General features: G+C 46.7%; 1 pseudogene across 1 annotated transcript; it reads left to right on the forward strand.

The window, feature by feature from the left end:
• Positions 1-6,302: 6,302 nt before the first annotated feature.
• On the forward strand, positions 6,303-8,271 carry LOC307111064 (elongation factor 1-alpha 1-like; annotated as a pseudogene). The gene has a single exon. The product of its transcript is annotated as an elongation factor 1-alpha 1-like (transcript).
• The last annotated feature ends 1,453 nt before the right edge of the window (positions 8,272-9,724 follow it).

Consider the following 9,724-nt stretch of genomic DNA (forward strand, 5'->3'; position numbering starts at 1 on the left):
CTTTTGACTATAAATTTTGTGCTCATGAGCAAAATGTGATGTGTAAAACCTGCTTCAAAAAAAGTTTTTAAAGTTTTACTTTTAAGATTTTAAGTGACCTTTTTTATCCCTTTCACCACGTGTAAATGTCAGATATACATAAAAACAAATAGAATTTTTATTTGAATGATAATATTTAATAATATCTGAAAGGAGAGGGGGCATTAATCACTATCCCAAATATATTATATACGTAGTTCCAAATATTAAAGTTTGTGATTTGCCATTAATAAGAAATTTTAATTTATCATAAAATTTTTAACTTGTTTAAATAGAATTAAATATGTATTTTATACTTTCATATCTATTCTTGCTTTGTATGCTGCTTATAATGCTTTATGAATATTTAAATAGCAATCTGTGAGATTCTGTAGTAAAAACATCTTAATTTCTCAGTAGTGAGGACAAAGAAATGGAGGTGCTGCTGTGACCTGTATGTATTTTGTTTTACCCACCGGCGTAATTTTAATCAGTGAGGTGAAAAGTCGAGTTCATGATGTGCCTTTGTGAGATTCGTTGTTCTGTGTTTCCTGGTTGAGTTTGGCTTGTCTTGCACAGCCAAGGGGATGCAGGGCGGCCTCCGGCTCTGGCGGGAGGAGCTACGGACAGTGTGGGGGGAGAGGAACCTGGAAGCGCAGGTACTCCCCTGGGTCGGACCTCAGTTGTAGTCTTGTGGTAACGGAGCTGCAGTTCAGGAAACCTTTCTGCCAGGAAAGAACAAAGCACGTTTCGTCTGAGTGTTGGTGGTTGCTGACGGCTCTTGGTCAGCGCTCATCATCGGGTCTGTTGAGAGCAGTCCTCACTCTTGAGGAACTGCAGGGATGGGCCTGCCTTTTTGTTCCCTCTCAGTACTCAGCTCTGTGATCATAACAGCACTCGCAGATGCTTAGCAAGCACCTTGCCAAGTACTTTCCTCCATTACGTCATTTAATTCTTAATCTTGTGAGGAAGATGAGACTTCCGTGTTGTACAGGTCGGGGGAGGGGATGTTGAGTATGTTGTCCAGGATCACAGGGGCTGTCAGGACTCAGACCCTCAACGCTGCTATGTCAAAGCCTCAAAGTTAAATTACTGCAGTGGGATGATTTGAATAATAGTCTAATTTCTGTGGATAATTTTTGTAACCTTATTAGTAAATAGCAAAAACTTTTATTTCCAAATTGCCTAATAAAAAGTCTTATACTGGTATTAGTCGCTAGAATGTAGGAATCTATGTCTCTGTATAGTAAGAATTAGAACTCAAAGTTATTTTTTTTCCAGCAAAAATAAATACTTTATTTTGGAGAGAAGTCTGCTGAACAAATTTAAATAATTTCCATTACAAGAATATAGATAGGCTTAGTGAATAGAACATCAGTCTGCAGACTGAAGTAGTCCTGGGTTTGATTCTGGTTAAGGGCACATGTCCTGGTTGTGGGCTCAATCCCCAGTGGGGGGGGGGGGGGGTGCAGGAGGCAGCCGATCAATGATTCTCTCTCATCATTGATGTTTCTATCTACCTACCTCTCCCTTCCTCTGAAATCAATGAAAAAATATATTTAAAAAAGAATGTAGGTAATATTTTCTATTTCAAAGATACTTTTCAAACATGTCATTAAATTAATCCTATATAATAAAGAGCTAATATGCTAATTAGACCAAACAGCAGAACAACCATCCGGACGACCTTCCAGATGAAGCCGAGGCTGCAAGGGGCTGCGAGGACCAAGCACCTTGCACAAATTTCGTGCATCGGGCCTCGAGTATTCTTATAAAATGTGGATTCCTTATGTCCATAGCACAGATTTAAAAAAAAAAAATGTTTTGTTGATTTTAGAGAGAGGGGAAGGGAGAGGGATAGAAAATTGAAACAACGATGTGAGAGAATCATTGATCAGCTGCCTCTTGCAACTCGGACATGTGCCCTGACCAGGATTCGAACCAGTGACCTCTTGGTGCACAGGCCGACACTCAATCACTGAGCCACACCAGCCAGGCCATAGCACAAAATCTTATACATAATTTTTATAGTAATTCGCTTGTTTTATGTCATGTATTTGTAAGTTTGTTTTTAGTCTTCTAGGTTTCAGAGAACTCAGTGAGTCTTTAAATTATTTTGCCAGGCATTCTTAGATAGTCTCTGTCTGCCCTTATACTGTCCTTAAAACTCTTTTTAAGTTTTTGGTAACCAGTGGCAGATGGCTTTCGGGTATTGCCTTGGCACATCATTTTGCATAAATATGACATTGAATTCTTTCTGCTTCACTTACTCATGAGGGCACTAGACCAAGTGGCTGTGGTGACACTGAAGTATGGGTGGGCCCTTTCCAGGCATTTATTTTTTACATTGGCCATTAATAGGTGAGCAAGCTGCTAGCCACCTTGTAGGCACATTTCTGCCTCCACTTTCATCTTCCTCCATTGCTTTCATTTACGCTTGAAAATGCATGCTCTGGGGGAATGTAAGAGCTGGAAGTAACATGTGAACTACCTAAAGTCCTTCATAGGATTGACACATTCTTATAACTTTAAAACTCTGTGTCTTCATGTTGAGTCCCCTGAAGCAGATTATGATGTGAAAAGGACAGAAGGTTTAACAGTTAAACCTTGTTAACATGAGTTATCAACAAATTGAGTTGAAATTTAGCATTCTGAATTGTCTTCAAATATAGATTGCAAAATAGCTTTAAAGCTTTTGCCTTGAATTTTTCTCAACGGATTTGCAAGAAATCTGGTAGTTACTACCCATGCTCTGTGTACACACACCTGTGATAAGCTGTGGGCATTCCCCCTAGAAAACCAAGAGAGGTCCCTGGGGACATGCTCTTTTCCTGAAAGTTGTTCCTAGTTGTGGACTGTGTTTGTGTTCATTGTGTCTGTTATTTACTAGGGACATTATTTTTACCATAGTGTTGCATTGAGTTGTCCGGTAATACTATGATAAGTAGTTCTAACCACTGGGTGTGTGTGTCTTAATTTGCCCGAATCTGATGTGCCATACTATGAGAGGCAAGATTGTGGTCTTTTTAGAACAGTTCTGCAGGGGAAACAGAAGGTTAAAGACTCAAAAATGTGTCTGATCGATGGAGTCCATAGTTCGATTGTCCCGCCTCTGAGCAGTCCAAGGGGGAGAGAACACACCAGGCCCAGGGAACTACAATGTCCATTTGTTTAATTCACACACATTCATAAAAAATTACAGAAATGGCTCAGCCATCGTCACTGGCCCTTTTTTTGGGTTTGGTAATTGTATTTTTTTAAAGGGTCATGCTCTGACTAAGTGCTTGTGGAAGACCACTGAAGAAGTGCTTTGTGATAAAATTCTACACACGTGTAACAGCTTGAGCTGCTGTAACAAACAGCACAGGCTTAAAAAGCAGACATTTATTCTCTGTTCTGGAGGCTGAAAATCCAAGGTCAAGGTGTCAGCAGGGTGGTTTCTCGTTAGGCCTCTCTCCTGGGCTTGTAGATCACCGTCTTCCTCCTGTACCTGACATATCCTTCCCTCTGTGTGTGTCTGTCATGGTCTCTCCTTTTTACAAGGACATAGTCTCTATTAAGGCCCACACTTATGACCTCATTTTAACTTAGTCACCTTTTCAAACACCCAGTCTCCAAATACAGGCACATCTACATATATAAAAGCCTAAGCAACCGGCTGAATGGCCGGTAGCTATGATACGCACTGACCACAGGGGGAAGACACTCAAGGCAGGAGCTGCTGAGCGACAGCAACTTTGCAGAGTGCCCTCTCATACTCTGGGACTTCTTGGGGGATGTTGGACTGCCGGTTTCGGCCCAATCCCCATAGGCCAGTCTGAGGGACCCCACCAGTGCACGAATCCATACACCAGGCCTCTTGTCTTACATAATAAAAAGGTAATATTTAAATTACCATCACTCCGCTACGCCCATGATTGGGCCAGCGGGTGACACAGGGGGCGGGACTCGGGGTGGCTGGGGTGGTGATTGGGCCGGCAGGACGCTGAGCTCGCGTTGCCAGCGGCGACGCGAGCTCAGTGTCTGCGCCATGGCTGTGCTGCAGCACAGACAGGCCTCTGGGGCAGCGAGCCGAGCTGGCGTTGTGGAGGTTTGGAGGCAGCAGCGGGCGGTGGGCGGGCGGCGCGCGGTGGGCGGGCGGCGCGGCTCCCCGGGGAGGAGTCTGGCGGCAGTTGGGCCGCAGGAGCACGTGGCGGCGGCCCCAGCCTTCCTGGGCGGGAGGCAAAGGCAAGACCCCGGCCTGGGCTCCAGCCACAGGAGGACCACGCCCCCGCCCCACCTCGCCCTAGGGGCCCAGGGACTTCGGAGCTGCCGACCAGCGGACAGACAGCTTACACGTGCATGATTAAATCATGCACTGGGCTTCTAGTTTTAATATAAAAGGGGTAGATACACATAGTATGCTAAAAAGAACATTGAAAGCTCCATGAGTTCTAGATCTATTTGCACACTTCCTGCTGGTGTGATCCAGGCAAATGATTTAGCCCTTCTCGCATGTTTTCCTTGTCTGTATATGGGAAGCGTCCTGCCCTGTGACTCTCCAGTGCGATGCTGTGTGCGTGGTGCAGGCCTGAGCCTCCAGGCTGGCATTGAACCAGGATGCGTGCCTTGTACAGATAGAAGCTTTGTTATTTAACACCTTGCCATGTGTGCTTTGATTTTTTTTAATCTTTGAGATCACACTTTAGTTCCACATAGTTTCGTTTATTATATAATGTCAGGAAGATTTTCGTTTTTATGTTTTTTCAGAAAACTAGCATCTGCATATATAACAATTGTAATAATAAGCACCCTTGAAATGTTAGCGGGATGGTCCATCCACCTTTTTTATTTTAGTGTAACTGAGGGCTAGACTGTAAGTCTAAGCTTTTTGAATAAAGGTACGTGTCTGTTGACGTTTTCACATCACAGCAGTCACAAGCACTAACCTGCTTTTGTGAAGTGTGTTGCTGGACTTTGCAATGTCAGGCAATGGTCTGATTGGTAGTAATTGAAATAGCAGGTCTACTTTCAGAACGAATTGCTATCAAAGAGGGAAGCTGCCTTTATTATTAAATACTAGAGGCCTGGTGCGCGAAATTTGTGCACGGAGGGGGGGTTCCCTCAGCCCAGCCTGCACCCACTCCAATCGGGGACTCCTCGGGGGACACCCATCTCTCAATATGGGACCGCTGGCTCCTAACCACTCACCTGCCTGATTGCCCCTAACCTCTCTGCCTGCCTGCCTGATTGCCCCTAACTGCCACTGCCTGCCTGCCTGATCGCCCCTAACTGCCCTCCCCTGGTGGCCTGATTGAGCTCCCAACTGCTCTCCCCTGCTGGCCTGATCTTGCCCCCAACGGCCTCTGCCTGCCTGATCACCCCTAACTGCCCTCCCCTGCCAGTCTGATCTCGCCCCCACCTGCCCTCCCCTGCCAGCCTGATCTTTCCCCTAACTGTTCTCCCCTGCTGGCCTGATTGCCCCTAACTGCCTCTGCCTGCCTGATCACCCCTAACTGCTCTCCTCTGCCAGCCAATTTGGTTCTGATTGGTCAATTTCTATGACAGTCAGCGTCAAAAGCTCCGCCTCCTAGGCAGACATTGCTCCTCACAGTTGACCCAGATTTGGTTCTGATTGGTCAGTTTCTATGCCAGTCATCGACTCTGGGCCTATCAATGGGGCCTGATCAGAAAGGCGGGGCTGATCAGCAGCCCTGGTGGAGGCCTGGAGAGAAATAGAGGCGAGGCTGTTGGCCAGGCCGGGAGAGAAAGAGAGGCAAGTTCTGATCAAAGGCTGCCACAGAGGCTACGGATCAGACCCTGCCTCTCTCTCTGCAGGCCTCTCTCCGGGCCTGATCCGCAGCCCCCTAGGCCAGTGGTCGGCAACTGCAGCTCGAGAGCCACATGCAGCTCACGAGCCTCGGTTTGCCGCTCTGTTGACTAATGAGTTTGCCGACCACTGACCTAGACTCTCGATTCCAATAATTACAGGTTGTTGTTGTTCCTTGTGATTAAGCCCCTATCCAGTGGTCGGCAAACTCATTAGTCAACAGAGTGGCAAACCGCGTCTCGAGAGCCGCAGTTTGCCGACCACTGCCCCAGGCAGTCATTGCTGGGTTGGGGGGCTGGCAGTGGCCCCAGTCAGTGCTGGGACGCCACCAACCCAGCACTGACTTCCACTCTGGTTGAGCCTTTGGTTGTAACGGTTGTTACAACCTTGGCTCTTTATTATATAGATTTTTTTTGGTTTCAGAGAGGGAGAGAGAGACATCAATGATGAGAGAGAATCATTGATCGGTTGCCTCCTGCATGACCCCTACTGGGGATCAAGCCTGTAACCCAGGCATGTGATTAGATCAGTGCTCAACCACTGAGCCACACCGTCTGGTGGAAGCTGTATTTTAAAAAGGACAGTTATGCCCAATGAATTGTAGCTGTGTGTGCAGTGGGGGGTAGGGATCACTGCTTTCCACCCCTGGTAGGCCTTGGTGCACTTTGTTGAATCACTTCTTTGCCCTCTCCCATGATAATTTGAAATTGGTCCCTCTGTGGAGAAGTTTTAAAAGTAGATTATGGCTTTTCGCAACGGGTTTGCAGCCAGAACACAGGTGTGAAAACCACCATTAACTCAAACCCAAGATGGGAAAGGAAAAGACTCACATCAACATCGTCGTCACTGGACACATAGATTCTGGCAAGTCTACTACTACTGGCTATCTGATCTACAAATGTGGTGGCATCGACAAAAGAACCATCGAGAAATTTGAGAAGGAGGCTGCTGAGATGGGGAAGGGCTTCTTCAAGTATGCCTGGGACTTGGATAAACTGAAAGCTGAACGGGAGCGAGGTGTCACCACTGATATCTCCCTGTGGAAATTTGAGACCAGCAAGTATTATGTGACCATCATCGATGCCCTAGGACACAGAGATTTCAAACACATGATTACAAGCACCTCTCCGGCTGACTGCTGTCCTGATTGTGGCTGCTGATGCTGGTGAATTTGAAGCAGGCATCTCCCAGAATGGGCAGACCCGTGAGCATGCCCTCCTGGCCTACACACTGGGTGTGAGACAGCTGATAGTTGGTGTTAACAAAATGGATTCCACTGAGCCACCCTACAGCCAGAAAAGATACAAGAAAATTGTTAAAGAAGTCAGCACCTACATGAAGAAAATTGGCTACAAGCCAGACACAGTAGCATTTGTGCCAATTTCTGGTTGGAATGGTGACAACATGCTGGAGCCAAGTGCTAATATGCCTTGGTTCAGGGGATGGAAGGTCACCCGTAAAGATGGCAATGCCAGTGGAACCACGCTGCTTGAAGCTCTGGATTGCATCCTGCCACCAAGCCGTCCAACTGACAAGCCCCTGCATCTGCCCCTCCAGGATGTCTACAAAATTGGTGGTATTGGAACTGTCCCTGTGGGGCGAGTGGAGACTGGTGTTCTCAAGCTTGGCATGGTGGTCACCTTTGCTACAGTCAACGTTACAACTGAAGTGAAGTCTGTTGAAATGCACCATGAAGCTTTGAGTGAAGCTCTTCCTGGGGACAATGTGGGCTTCAACGTCAAGAACGTGTCTGTCAAAGATGTTCGTGGCAATGTGGCTGGTGACAGCAAAAATGACCCACCAATGGGAGCAGCTGGCTTCATGGCTCAGGTGATTATCCTGAAGCCCCAGGCCATGTCAGTGCTGGATATGCACCTGTGCTGGACTGGCATACAGCTCCCATCGCTTGCAGATTTGCTGAGCTGAAGGAGAAGATCGATCGTCGTTCTGGGAAAAGCTGGAAGATGGCCCCAAGTGTTTGAAATCATTGATATGGTTCCTGGCAAGGCCCTGTGTGTTGAGAGCTTCTCTGACTGCCCTCCTCTGGGCCGTTTCGCTGTTCGTGACACGAAACAGACAGTTGCTGAGGGTGTTAACAAAGCAGTGGGCAAGAAGGCAGCGGGAGCTGGCAGTCACCAAGCCTGCCCAGAAAGCTCAGAGGCTAAATGAGTATTAACCCCAATACCTGCCGCCACCCAGCCTTACGCAGTGGTGGAAGAACAGGCTCAGGACTGTTTGTCTCAATTGGCCACTTAAGTTTAATAGTAAAAGCCTGGTTAATGGCTACAGTGCATCGTCTTCGTAAAACATTCAGAAGGAAAGGAGAATGTTTTGTGGACCATTTGGTTCTTTTGTGTGTGTGGCAGTTTTTAAGTCATTAGTTTTTAAAATCAGTACTTTTTAATGGAAACAACATGACCAAAAATCTGCCACAGAATTTTGAGACCCATTAAAATAACAAAGCTTAATGAGAAAATAAATAAATAAAAGTAGGTTATGTTTCTAGGAGGGTACAGCTTACAGGCGTTAAAGTTCACTGTAGTTTCTGGACATCCCATCCTAAATTTCTGGTGTGGATAGTAGCCTTGGTCCCACACTCTTTCTAAGCAGAGCCAGCTGCTTTATTTAAAGCCACAGAATCTCACTCGGGTTCAACGTGAGCTTGAGAGAAATAACCAGCACGATTGCCGGGGTGTGGTGAAGGCCAGCGCAGCGGGGCTACTGCGTGTTTCTCCACGCGCCTGGGGGATGGAGGCTGGGGGTACCGAGAGCACGTTTTTGTCCTGAGAAAGCGAAGCTACGGAGCTGCTGACAGCACTGATGATTCACCAGGTTCTGCTCGCTGTGCCTGCTCCACGGGGGGCTCACTCAGCTCCACGGAGGGCTCCCCTCACCGCTGCCGCTTAGGCATCGTAATTCTTAGTGAAGCCAGCATGGTGTTTGGCTTTTCGAGATCACAAAAAGTAAAACAAAATTGCATCGTATTTTCAATTTAGTCCTAATTCTCCCAGCTGACTAGCCAACAGCATGTTGGTCCTTTGGCGTCCACAGGGTAGCTTCTGCCCACCTCCCCCGGAAGCCGCCCGCACCTCGGGGTGGCAGGAGGCCAGGTCCTGGCCGGTCACGCTGCATCCGCTGCCCTGGGTTTATGCGCACACTGTCCTAGTGGATCATGAATTGCAAGGTGAAGTTTCAAGTTGCTAGTTTCTGTATCTTCATAATCTAAAATATCCTAAAACTGTTTCATTTTCTTGTTTAAAAACAATTCTAGTTACAGCGTCAGGCTGGAGCAGGGTGGAGTGCTGGGTGTGGTTTTGGGTAGACAGCCATCGTAACTTTAATTGGGTGAATTACCCAATTCAGTAAGGCTCTATATTCCTATCTCTGCCATCAGTGGGCAAAGACCAGCTTTACATCTCAGAAACCAAGGTGGGTTTTTTTGTTTCTTTTGTTAATCCTCACCTGAGGATATTTTTTCCATTGTTTTTCAGAGAAGGGAGGGAAGGAGGGAGGGAGAGAGAGCGAGAAACTTTGATGTGAGGGAGACACAGATTGGTTGCCTCCCACATACGCCCAGACTCGGGGTGGGGAATGTACCCATAACCTAGGTACATGCCCTTGACCAGGAATTGAACCCACAACCCTTCAGTGTGTGGGTATTTTCATATTTTCCTTATACTGTGGAGAGAATCCTGGTTTGTTTTTAAAATTGACTTCAAAGAGAGAGAGAGAGAAATCAATTTGTTGTTCATTTAATTTATGCATTAACTGTTTGCTTCTTGTATGTGCCCTGACCAGAGATGGAAGCCATAACCTTGGCCTATCAGGACAATGAGCTACCTGGCCAGGGCGAGAGAATCCTAGTTTTGACTTAATAGTCCCTTTTATAATCAACCA

Source organism: Cnephaeus nilssonii, assembly GCF_951640355.1.
Source record: "Cnephaeus nilssonii genome assembly, chromosome: 14".
In the NCBI taxonomy this organism is placed as follows: Eukaryota; Metazoa; Chordata; class Mammalia; order Chiroptera; family Vespertilionidae; genus Cnephaeus; species Cnephaeus nilssonii.